The sequence below is a fragment of the Crocuta crocuta genome, unplaced genomic scaffold, assembly GCF_008692635.1.
Source record: "Crocuta crocuta isolate KB4526 unplaced genomic scaffold, BGI_CrCroc_1.0 scaffold140, whole genome shotgun sequence".
NCBI lineage: Eukaryota > Metazoa > Chordata > Mammalia > Carnivora > Hyaenidae > Crocuta > Crocuta crocuta.
Genome location: NW_027527775.1, coordinates 1,645,675 through 1,658,780, shown reverse-complemented (window position 1 = coordinate 1,658,780; position 13,106 = coordinate 1,645,675). Strand labels below are relative to the sequence as shown.

General features: G+C 42.7%; 1 pseudogene; it reads left to right on the top strand.

The window, feature by feature from the left end:
- Window positions 1-3,445, top strand: part of LOC144239079 (ADP-ribosylation factor-like protein 1 pseudogene) — a 29,360-nt pseudogene extending 25,915 nt beyond the window's left edge.
- Window positions 3,446-13,106: the final 9,661 nt, after the last annotated feature.

Sequence of the window (13,106 nt, the reverse complement as noted above, 5' to 3'; positions counted from 1 at the left end):
CCCTGCAAGGGTATTTCCTGTGCCCTCAAATAAAAGAACTAGATAAAAGTGCTACTCACTTGAGATCTACAAAACTTTCCAACTACAGCTAAATCTTGGCTTTTGACTCTTCTTCAGTTCTGAAGCAAGGAATCTGCCTTCTTCCTTGGAAGTTTCTCATCTGGCTGTAAGCATTCTAAATGCATTCTACTATCTTTGAGGACAAAATTTATGTTAGAAAGTAGATATAATTCTAATAGGAACCATTTACAGGAGCCTCAGTGTGTGGTTACACTGGCTGAATGCTTTGCAAGCATTATCTAATTTAACCCTCATGACAATCATGTAAGTGAGGTATGAGATTAAGGCAAAGATATTTGCTTAGTAAAGTAGTTTGTTTAAGGATACTCAGCCAGTAAGTGGCAGGCTAGGCATCAATGCCGGGATCTGACATGATGGCTCATGGTCCTGATCACTATGTTTAGTCTAATGGGATTAATAAACTGGATCAGTGTTTGCAGGGTGATGGTACAGTTCCAGTTTATGGGTCAATAATGCAGGTCTCAGATCAAGCCTGCCTCAGATCAATTATTTGCTGCTTTACTAATTAGCTATTATTTAATTGTTCTGTGACTCAGTTTCTTTCTCTTTAAAATGGGGATAATGAGGGGTGCCTGCGCAGGTCCGTCAGTTAAGCATCCAACTCTTGATTTTGGCTCAGGTCATGATCTCACGTTTCATGAGTTTGAGCTCCGCATCTTGCTCTATGCTGACAATGTGGAGCTTGCTTCAGATTCTCTGTCTCCACCCTCTCTGCCCCTCCATTGCTTTCTCTCTCTAAACAAACAAACATTTAAAAAGATAAATAACATGAGGATAATGATATTTCTTTTCCTCAGGTTGCTATAGGGATTATATGAGTTAATACATGGAAAGAGCTAATACCATTCGGCACATCCTAAATGCTCTCTAAGTGTTACCTAGTCTTATAAAAATGTATGAATCTTTTTCATCGGGATGTCAATTTTTGGGTTTCCTGTCCAGCTACAAGATTAAAGTTGTTTCTACATTATGCCAAAGTACAAAAAAAGCCAATTTAGAAACAAGTCAATCTAATTGCCAGTGTTCAATGCAAATAATAGACTCATTATTTGGTGTTCTGTGGAACAAAAGAGCAGCACTTTTTATCACATAGCTTTTTAAAAGTCTTTTCATTAGTCGCATAATTAAGATGAAGGCAGGGGCGCCTGGGTGGCTCAGTCGGTTAAGCGTCTGACCTCAGCTCAGGTCATGGTCTTATGGTCTGTGGGTTTGAGCCCCATGTGGGGCTCTGTGTTGACAGCTCAGAGCCTGGAGCCTGCTTCAGATTCTGTGTCTCCCTCTCTCTCAGCTCCTCCTCCCTTCATGCTGTATCTCTCTCTGTGTCTCAAAAAATAAATTTAAAAGTTAAAAAAAAAAAGATGAAGGCAAACTTCAAATTGTTAAGAAAAAGGAAGGAAAACTGATGGGGAAGTTAAGACTTTTTCACAGTGGTTCCATACCATGCCCTCTCTAATGGTGATGTGGAAGGTTCTGGAGCAAAATGTGGAGTGGTCAAAATAATAGGAGTTACACATGGTTCCTCTCCCCCACCCCCCCCACCTCAGGAGTGCCCAAGAGAACCTGCCCATCTTAGACAAACCATCAATTGTTCTATAATTCAGTGTTTTCTGTTATAATTAGTGGATTCAAGTTTTTTATTTCACTGCTATCTGAGGAGACCTAGAGCACTTGTTTACTGATCACCTTCTAAGTGGTTTTGACATATAGAATAGAAAAATGGTGGCCTGTTAGGACTTTCATCTTTTTCCTAGAATGCTCCATACACTAGTCATTTCATATTATTAAATGTATATATTTTCAAATGGCAGTTACAGTTTCCATAACAACTTTTCTTTATACTGTAGAAAATTGGGAAAATGCAGAAAAGCATCAAGAATAAAATAAAAATCAATGTAACCCCACCATAATATATAGGTGCCTTCATCTGCAGTAAAGGTGGTTGTTTTAAAAATTTTTTTTAATGTTTTTATTTATTTCTGAGAGAGAGAGACAGCATGAGCAGGGGAGGGTCAGAGAGAGGGAGATACAGAAACTGAAGACAGGCTCCAGGCTCTGAGCTGTCAGCACAGAGACCAATGTGGGGCTCCAAGCCACCAACTGTGAGATCATGACCTGAGCCAAAGTCGGACGCTTAACAGACTGAGCCACCCAGGTGCCCCAAGGGGTTGTTTTATTTTTTTTATTATTATTTTTTTAAATGTTTTATTTATTTCTAGGAGAGAGAGACAGCGTGAGCAGGGGAGGGTCAGAGAGAGAGGGAGTCACAGACTGAAACAGGCTCCAGGTTCTGAGCTGGCAGTCAGCACAGAGCCCGACGTGGGACCCGAACCCACGAACCGCGAGATCATGACCTAAGCGAAAGTCGGACGCTTAACCGACTAAGCCACCCAGGCGCCCCTCAAGGGGTTGTTTTAAAGTGTTCACATGATCTGGTGATTTCTGAAGATATAAGATAAAATGAAAATTTGATTATTCATGCCAGCCCCAGGAATGGAGTTATATGATACTTGATACTACTCATTTTACCCTACCTTAAAAAATAATTTTTTTGAGCTGAAATAAAGGTAGAATTTGTTAGCCTGAGAGAACACCTCTGAGAGTTATATGTCAAAATAAGGCTGTATTGGCAGTTTCCGCGTGGAAGTTGCCAGAAGACTGGACTCCCAAGGACACTGCACTGGAGCCAGGATTGGAGCTGGGGGAGGTGGGCAAGGTGAGCGAAGTGGCAGCCCCGAGGCTCCAATAGGAGGCGCTGCTGAGCCCGGCGGTCTTTGAGGACCAAGGGCCGACAGGTGGTTCATCATGGGTGGCTTTTTCTGAGTATCTTGTCCAGTCTGTTTGGAACCCAGGAAGTGAAGATTTTAATTTTGGGATTAGGTGGGGCAGGAAAAACTATAATTTTGTACAGATTGCAGGTCGGAGAAGTTGTAACTACTATTCCTACTATTGGATGTTAAGATGAGATGGTAATATACAAGAGCCTTAAATTCTGAGTCTGGGATTTAGGAGGACACACAAGTATCAGGCCATCCTGGAGACATTATTATTCAAACACAGAGGTAGTTATTTCTGTACTGGTCAGTTGTGATGGAGATTGCATTGGAATTGAGAATTAGGTGCCATGTTGGGGCAAGAAGAGATGAGAAAAGCCATTTTAGTCGTGTTTGCAAGTAAGCCAGACATGGAACGGCCATGACTCTCTCAGAGAGGACAAATTCACTCGGGTTGCCTTGTGAAAGGACTTAAATGGAAAATATTCAAAACTTGAGCAGCCAAAGGCATTGGCCTTGATGAGACAATGAAATGGCTAGTTAGGACATTAAAGAGCAGACAGTTATTCAATCACTTATGCCCTCTGAAATGACGACTACATCACATATCCCTTTGGAAACAGCTAAGTGTGCTTCATGCTAGTAAATATTAAAAAATGTGTGATTGGTGGCATATACTGAACTGACTGCAATATTTATAATAAATATAAAAAGTAAGTGTTTGGTTGGAAGGGTCATTCACCGTGATTGAACCAACTGAATGTTCTGTATAATGTAAAATCCTTCCTTGCTTTCTTGTGTTAAGTATATATCCTATTTGTATGGAATTGTTACACAAATAATGTCCTTGTAAAGAATGTACTCTTGGGGTGCGTGGGTGGCTCAGTAGGTTAGGCATCTGACTTTCGGTTTTGGCTCAGGTCATGATCTCATGGGTTGTGGGTTTGAGCCCCACGTTGGGCTTTGTGCAGACAGGGTGGAACCTGCTTGGAACTCTCTTTCTCTCCCTCTCTCTGCTCCTCTACTGCTTGCACACTCATGGTGCACAATCTCTCAAAATAACTTAATTAATTAAAAAAATGGTGGTGCCTGGGTGGCTCAGTCGGTTAAGCGTCCGACTTTCGCTTGGGTCATGATCTAGCGGTTTGTGAGTTTGAGCCCCACGTTGGGTTCTGTGCTGACAGCTCAGTGCCTGGAGCCTGCTTCAGATTCTGTGTTTTCCCCTCTCTCTGCCGCTCCTATGCTCATGCTCTGTCTCTCAATAATAAAGAAAAACATTTAAAGAAGAAGAAAAAAATGAATGTACTCTTATTGAGGAAAAAAACCTTCCTATTTTGGGGGTGCCTGGGTCACTCAGTCTGTTAAGTGTCCAGCTACCACTTAGGTCATGCATGATCTCATGGTTCCTGACTTTGAGCTCCACACTGGGCTCTGTGCTGATAGCTCAGGGCCTTGAGCCTGCTTCAGAGTCTGTCTCTCTCTCACTGCCCCTCCCCCACTCTCTCTCTCTCTCTCTCTCTCTCTCTCTCTCTCAAAAATAAATAAAACATTTAAAAAAAACCCTCCTATTTTTAATTAGCAGTTGCAGCTTGTTTGTATAAATACTAGTAAGTATCTTAACTCAGAAAAAAATAAGGCTGTATTATCAAACACTTTAAATAATAATGTGAAGATAATTTGCAATTATGTGTTAAAAAATGTGATTGGTTTACCCTTGGTCAGGCAGTTTCCTGCTTGCAGTGGGACTTTTAGAGTTGGTGATTTTTGAGGACTAACAGCTCTGTGATAAAGCAAGGGCATGAAGCTTGAAGATGGATCTAGAAGTTCCAGTGCTGCTGGATGCCATCTCTCAGCCCTTGGGGTAATATCTTATTAACCCTATGCTGCCTAAGGTTAGATTATTGAGAAAGAATTCACTTCATGTCTTTTTCCCAGAGGCTAAAACTCTCCTAGGAGTCCATGGAGAGGCTAACAACTGAGATTTAGAAGAGGCAAGGTGGTATCGAACTTCCCGCTTTGGGGCAATCTGTGATGAAGTTGATTATGCCAGCTGGCATTTACCACCCCTGCTTTCTCTCTCAGAGCAAGCCAAATCCTTCACTTACCACAACCATAGCCGACCAGCCTATCCATGATGTTTCTAAGATGTCTGAGGAGTTCAGGGACACTGTGCTCTTCACAGTACATTTCATGTCCATGATTTGGGATGTCTGAGATACTCTCAGAGGCAAATAATTTACAGTGTGAAGTTAATGGGCTATTCCTGAGGAGAATAAGCTGGAGGGTCAGAGCAACAGGGGTGGGCTATCATTGCATTCAATAGGTTATGCTTCCTTACACAGTGCCTCAATATTGGAATGTAAATTTCTGAATACTGGACATGATAAAGGAGAACACATAGCTTTTTGTTTGTTGAAGGAGAGAAATAGACCAAGAAAATGTTTTTTTCTACAAGTGTGTCTAATTCTTCCAATCATCCTGACTTACAGAAGGAAGGAAAGCAGGATGGTAGAGACCGTAAGCAAAAGGAGAGCATGGTCTTCTGTCCTCGTACCTTCCCTGTGCGTCTTTAGCCTTCTTTTCTATTTATGGGATGAACTACAGATAGAGTCCTAGGAACTATTTGGCAGCAAGTTCAAAGCAAAGTGTATTAACTTTGCAAGACATGTAAGAAAATACCTGATTTAACACCCAGTTCACCAAGAGGCAGGTTCTAACTCAGGAGCAATCGATGACTGGACTGAAGAACTACTAACTTCCAGACCACTAGGCTTTCCATTATGTTGTCCCATCTTTTTGGGATTTAAGCAGGAATGCATTTATTTTTCAGTTCAGTTATTGTGTTCTTCAGCGCTGTGATTCTATTTGGCACCTATATTTTCTCTCTGTTTGAGTTCTCATTGTGTTCATTCATTCTTCTCCTGAGTTCAGTGAGCATCTTTAGAAAAATTTTAATGTTTTATTTATTTTTGAGAGAGAGAGAGAGACAGTGTGAGAAAGGGAGGGTCAGAGAGAGAGGGAGACACAGAATCTGTAGACAGACTCCAGACTCTGAGCTGTCAGCACAGAGCCCAATGTAGGGCTTAAACCCACAAACTGTGAGATCATGACCTGAGCTGAAGTTGGACGCTCAACCCACGGAGCCACCCAGGTGCCCCTCAGTGAGCATCTTTATGATAATTTCTTTGAGCCTTTTTTAAAAATCAGGTAAATTACTCATCTCTATTAATTAAGGTTGTCCCCTAGGCTTTTCTCTTATTCTTTCCTTTTGGCACATATCCCTCTGTTTCTTCATTTTTCTTGATTCTCTCTGTTGGTTTCTATGCATTAGATGAGATGAAATAGCCACCTCTCAGCTTAAAGGAGTGGCCTTGTATAGGAGATGGACCTATCATTTGACCCCGCCCTAGCTCTAGGTCTTCTCTCAAACATTTGTGATTGTCTAAGAAGTCTATCATATCTTTAATATGCTCTCATCCCTGTAGCTGAGAGTGTGCCAAGCCCATTCAGTGTCCCAAAGGGAAGAATGACATTCAGCATCTAGAGTCAGACTGTTTGAAGCCAGACCCTGAGGTAATAGCTTTTAAAGTATGAAGACGTATACAGTCCTGTAGCACCACAAGTGTCAACTCTGCTGTCTACCGGAGGCAGGTGATCTGGAGTTCCCGGAGTAGCAGTGTCAACAACTGGGGCTCCAGGAGACTGCATACACTCCTATCTGGGAGATATGAGCAAGCTGTAGTGAGGCAGAGGACACAAAGATGGTATCCACTAGCCTCCATTCACTAAGAGAGTCTCTGTAACCCCCTATAAGTGTGCCAGACCTGAAACCTGCCCCTAAGGCTGAAACTTCTGGACAAGCAAATAGGCGTCTTTCACAGGTAGATTGGGAGTGTGTTCTTTCCGTTGTGTGTGTCATGCCCTGGGGGTGGAGCCTGCCAAGAACTCTCTTTGGTTCTTATAGTCTCATGAGGCCTTGGAACACAAGCCCAACTTCCTTCCCTGGCATCCAGAGCCAGATGATTAAGGGGCATCACCTAGGCAGCAGCCACAAAAACCAAGGCAGTGGACATGAAACCTGGAGTACCAGATGTATGTAAAGGCCTCCCTCTGGCGGGTACTGGCACTCCGGAGCTTTGGAGAGTGGAAAGAGAGTGCCCGCACTCCCAGTGTTCTCGAAAGGCTACTTAGGGCAATTAAACAGGGTTAATTATGCCCCACTGGCCCCACATGATCAACAGGGTGTCCCCTGGGCAGCAGATGCAGATACTAGGCACCAGAAGAAGGTAGAAGATCCCTTCTGGGAGATCACAGCACTCGGGAAAGAGGCAGAGGGGATAGACAAAGATGGCCCCCATTGCATGCAATTAAGGTAAAGGGATAGAATGTAGACGGTGCCAGGCAGGAGAAAGAAAAAAAAAGCGGGGTGGGGGTGGGGGGAAGAAGATGATACCTGTCTGCTGGGCCGAGACAAAGGGGGAGGTACAGAGGATGCTTGAAAGAACAAGAAAAAGCTGGTCCCTGCCACCTAGCAGGGGTGTGTGCTAATTTAGATGCCTGCCTTTCAGGTGTGATCCTTTAAAACCGGCAAATGAGGGGCTCCTGGGTGGCTCAGTCACTTAATTGGTTTCAGCTCAGGTCCTGATCTCCCAGAGCTGAAATCAAGCCCCGCCTTGCGATCCGCTCAGAGTGTGGAGCCTTCTTAAGGGTCTCCTTCTCCGTCGTCTTCTGCCCCTCCCCCCTCGCTTGCGAGCACGCGGAAGTGCGCGCGCATTCCCTCTCCCCCTCTCCCTCCCCCCTTCCTCTCTCTCTTTCAAATAAATAAAAAAGTAAATAAGTAGCAAATGAACCTCATTCGCATCAAGTTTCCAAGTGCCCCTCAGTCAGCTGCTTCAGCGCGGAGTCCAGGGGGCAGGTGAGTTTGAGGGCGGGAGCCCCTTCCGAGCCGATTTCTCAGATGTTTCAGCCTTGGGGACAGGAGCCCTGTTTGCAAAGCTACATGTTTTGAGGGCTCAGGTGCAGGTTTTAAAAGTTATGGTGTGTGAGTTCCCTCCTGACCGGGCGTTGCCGCCCCAGGGGTGGCTGATGAAGAAACTGAGCCCTAGACTCTCCTACCTGCGTCCGTGTGGGCTTTGTGGTGTTTGCCAGATGCTTCTGAGTTGCTTAGACAGCTTTTAGGTTTCTTTCAAAGGAAGTTTTTCAATATGTAGCTGTAGATGAGGTGCATCCATGGGAGGGAGAGTTCACGATCTTCCTACTGTCGCCATGTTGAACCAGAACTTGCAGGGTTATAGGAATGGATTTATAACAAGCATAAATTGTTATTTTATATTTCTCTGCACAGTCATTTCACATGCCTTGAAACATAAAAGAAATGCACCGTTCAGAATTTTTCTCACAGGGTAATCAAAGGACCTGGATACATTTGGGAGTCCAAAGGTTATTATTTACGTAGGTATCTTATTGAATTATTTTTTTTTTTAATTTTTAATGTTTTATTTATTTCTGAGAGAGACAGCATAAGCAGGGGAGGGTCAGAGAGAGAGGGAGATACAGAATCTGAAACAGGCTCCAGGATCTGAGCTGTCAGCACAAACCCACAAACCGTGAGATCATGACCTGAGCCGAAGTCAGAGCCTTAACCGACTGAGCCACCCAGGAGCCCCTTATTGAATTATTTCGTAAAGCATTAAATATAGGAAGTTATAGGGCCTGTCTCTAACCTTTTCAGACTGATTTTATTTATTTTAATTTTTTCCTTAGTTTATGGTCAAGTTGGTTTCCATATAACACCCAGTGCTCATTCCAACAAGTGCCTCCTCCATGACCATCAGCCTCTTCCCCTCTCCCCCCACCCCCATCAACCCTCAGTTCTCAGCATTCAAGAGTGAAACTGATTTTGAGATAATTATACCTGATCATTTTTGGAATCATTTTCAGAGGGAGAAGCTTGGAGGTGGAGAGGGTAAATTCAGTTCCTGTTTTGCTTCTTTTTTATTACTATTGCCCCAGCACACAAGTTGTATACATCGGCATTTGCATATATATCTTTGTGGAAACATGTTGTATTTTCTTAAATTTTCTCTATAGAACAAACAAAAACAATACTAGTTTTCCGAAGGGCTTCATAAATCAGTGCTTTTGTGTTCCTTGGAGCAATACTTGGCTATTAGAGAAATCTGTGACCCACGGGGTCCTTAATTTGCCTCATTACAAAACACAAACCCTACATGTATGTCAGAGAAAAATGTCCACAAAGGAACCTTTAAAAAGTTTGAGGTTTTAGGGGCGCCTGGGTGGCTTAGTTGGTTAAGCGTCCGACTTTCGCTTAGGTCATGATCTCGCGGTTCGTGGGTTCAAGCCCCGCGTTGGGCTCTGTGCTGACTGCCAGCTCAGAGCCTGGAGCCTGTTTCAGAGTCTGTATCTCCCTCTCTCTCTGACCCTCCCCTGCTCACGCTGTCTCTCTCTCTCTCTCTCTCTCCTAGAAATAAATAAAACATTAAAATTTAAAAAAAAGTTTGAGTTTTTAAATTTTCATTACAGTATAGTGAACATACAGTGTACAATATAGTGATTGGATAATTCCATACATTGCTCAGTACTAATCATGGTAAATTTATGCTTTGATCCCCATCACCTGTTTCACCTGTCTGACCACTCACTTCCCCTCTGGTTCATAAAATAACCTCTATGGTGAAGTCAGCTTCCTGAACTCTGCTACTCTGGCAAATCACTTCTGGATAGAAAGGAAACTGGTGACAAGATGTCTCTCCCTCAATTCATGCAATGACCTGATTCATAGTGGGGAGGAGTGGTGGTGGGTGGGAATAACGGTTCAAACGTCAACAAGAAGAGGGAAGAAAACGAAAAACAGCTACTAATCTCCTAAGCAGTTTGCTTTGTGGGAACAATTAACGGCTGTGTAAGTTTTATGGTTCTGTCTGCACACTCAGGATCCTGCTGTTTCTGGTGTTTCCTTAGATTTGCACGCTCATGGTTCAGTTGAGCTATGTGATTTTGTCATTCATGGCATACATGGAAAAAATTGCCACTCTTCAGGTGAAATGGTTACAGTATTTAGAAGCATAAGGCATACAGACAATAATTTTTGGAAAGGGTGCCTATTTAACGTGTTGATTGGGGAACTGAAAGGCAGAGCTGTCTATGAAGGACTCACGTGCAAAATTATCAGAGGTGTTGAGTGTCAGCTCAACAGTCTTCCGGTGGGTCCTTTTCATTCACGTCTCTGCACGTGGTGTATTTATGTTGAATTTGTTAAGAGTTTGGTGCAAAATGTGGAGAGCAATTCTTAGGGCCAGTGACGACCCACATATGTGGAGTTTTGAGGACTTTTGCAGATTTTATGGATTTGGTACAGTTCCATAGCAAACTATAAAATGATTATGGCAGCCCAGAAGGTTGTAAAAGTTAAAACACAAATAACTGAATTAGGGGGCCTAGTGAGGCATGTAAGCAGCAGTTAAGTCATCATGTACATCCCCATCACTTCGTCATCTAATGGGTCATTTGGGTAAATATTTTTATCAGCTCTTTGCCATAATAATTCCTTGAAATAGACTGATAATTTTATTCTCACAGTTGGTGATTGTATATGGACCAAGAGTATGAAGTAGAATGAGGTCTCTACTTTTAAGATCAAGAAGTTGGCATATTTTTTTAGTTCTACTTCATTAGTTACATTACTTTTTCTTTTTTTTGGGGGGGGTGTCCTTGTTTCATTTTTGAGTTTGGGATCTGTTATACGTTGGTAGCAGCAGATTGAAAACCTCAATTTCTGCCATCTGTATGGTTTTGATTTATATACTTTGAGGCTCTTTTAGTTGGCATCTTAAAATTTATAAATGTCATCTTTACTATTAGTTGATTTGATTTAACATAATCCAATGTTTGTTTGATTTAAAATGATTTAAATACTATGTTGCCTGAAGTAATAATGCCAAACTTGCTCCCCTTTTGTGTAAGTTAGATTAGTTAAAATGTACCCAGCCCTTAATTGGTTACCTTTTCTTGAAGCTTCCTTTGTGTTTCTAGAAGGCTCTGTCTCCCTGTGTTGTTGGATTTCATTTTAATTCAACTTGAGATGCTGCAAATGTGGTAGAGGAATCTAGGTCTTTAACACCCAATACCAATTGATTTTAAGCTGTTTAAGCTCATGATCATTTATTGTCTATCTTCTGTCATAGCTTTATGGCTAGAGATGTGGGAACAGTGCTAAGATTTACAAATGAAGCCAGAGTATCTCTGAACTCTGCTTAGAGCCTTCATAGTGATGAAAAAGAGGCCAGATCTGGTCCTCATTTTGTCTGCAAGACTGTCACCCATACTTGATGTTCCTGAATGTTCTTGCTCTTGTACTGTCATACTACCTTCACACCTTCATATCCCATATACTCTCATACTTAACAATTTATGGTTTCACAGCATTTAAAACTTAGCCTTTAGGGGTGATGGATGCTTCCTGTGTAGGCTGCTGAGCAGTGTTAGGTGATGAGAGGAACTCAAATGCCAGATTTGGAGAGAAGTGGAGCGATTTTGAAGCTGGTGCTTTGGTGAATGTCGTACATTTGAGTTTGCATCTTGGTGATGCACGGATAGATGGACTAATGTGCCCAGAGCAAGACGAGCCTTTCCTAATTTACTTACTCATTCATATAACCAGTAAACAGGGCTTTATCATTATCATCTGTTCTGTGGATTAAAAAGCTTTATTTCTGGGGTACCTGGGTGGCTCAGTCGGTTATATCTGACTCCTGATTTCCGCTCAGGTCATGATCTCACAGTTTGGGAGATTGAGCCCCAGGATGGGCTCTGCACTGTCAGATTCTTGGGATTCTCTCCCTCTCTTTCTATCCCTCCTCTGCTCTCTCTTTCTCTCTCTCTCTCTCTCAAAGTAAATAAGCTTAAAAAACGTTTTATTTCTATGTAATACATCCAATTGTACATTTCAGTTACATTTAAAAAACTATTCAAAAGTTTCGAATGGGAGCTAGCATTTACTGAGTTTCCTTAATGTGCCAACTGTAACCATTTACTTAGGATACATTATCACCTGTGCTTAGAATCTGGGATAGGTATTATTTCTCCATGGTAGATGGAGAAACTGAAGCTCCTATAACTAATGAGCATCAGAGCACACACATTTGGCCCAGTGTTTGGCTCTGAAGTCCTCAATTTTTCTTGTCCAAGGAGAGTCTGATCCTGGGTCACTCCATGTCATGCACCAGGTTAGAGTGCGACATTGGTTAGGGCATCTGTTGTGTTGAGGGAAGGGAGTCACTTCCAAAGTCATAGAGGAGAAAAGGCAAGAGTCTCCCACCCTCCCACTTTTCCCCATGGAGACCATACTAGGGCCAAAGAGCGTTGTTGACAAGTGGCATGTTTGCTTTCTAATGGGGAATTTTGTCCTTCTAATAGGATGAGCCTGAAAGCAAACTTAAAAGTGGGGAATAATCAGCCTTTTGGAGCACCAGGCAGCCTGGATGTGGGTGTCTGTGATTCGTGAGTGTTGTAGTGTTAACCGCTCCTGGAGATGGTGAAGTCTGTGGGATGTTCCTGTAAGGACAGGGAGATGAGGCCGCAAGTCCTGTGGGAAGCCGAGCTTGGAGACAGCCCCTCCTTGCTGTGAGAAAGTAGAAAGGAAAGTAGCCTTAGCAAGCAGTTGTCCAGGCAAGTCAGAGTGAGCATCTGGGACCACTTTGGGACAATTTGCTTAGTGTTCCGCACTCTTTCCATAATACTGCACTGTTTTCATGTTGTTTGGCAAGTTTTATTTTTTAAAATATCTCTGCAGGAGAATGTGTGTTTTGTGGCAGAAATGATCAACTAGTAGAAAACCTTCCATTTGTAATAAAAATCCTTGCCAGGTTTGAGTTAATAGCCTCCAAGGAAGGGCTGTTGAGAAGAGAACTGGCCAAAGTGCTAAATAATATATTGTTCACCATAATCTACTACCCTTGAGGGAGAGAACCAAGGGACTCAATATATGTTTTCCATCTTCAATTTCAATAACCTGATGTCAGGATTAAATTGCGGAGCATGCAGGCTGCCTCAGCACCTCCCTGTATTTGAGGTGCCTTTCCCATGGTCACTTGTGCTCCCGTGGGCCATCCCCAAGCAGCCTCAAGTGCATCTACAAAGAAATCTTCCTAGTAGTGTTGTGAAGTGAAGGGAAGACCGTGATGCTCCAAGGAAATGCAACTAAGTTTCGACCATGGAGTGATGAGCAATTAGTAG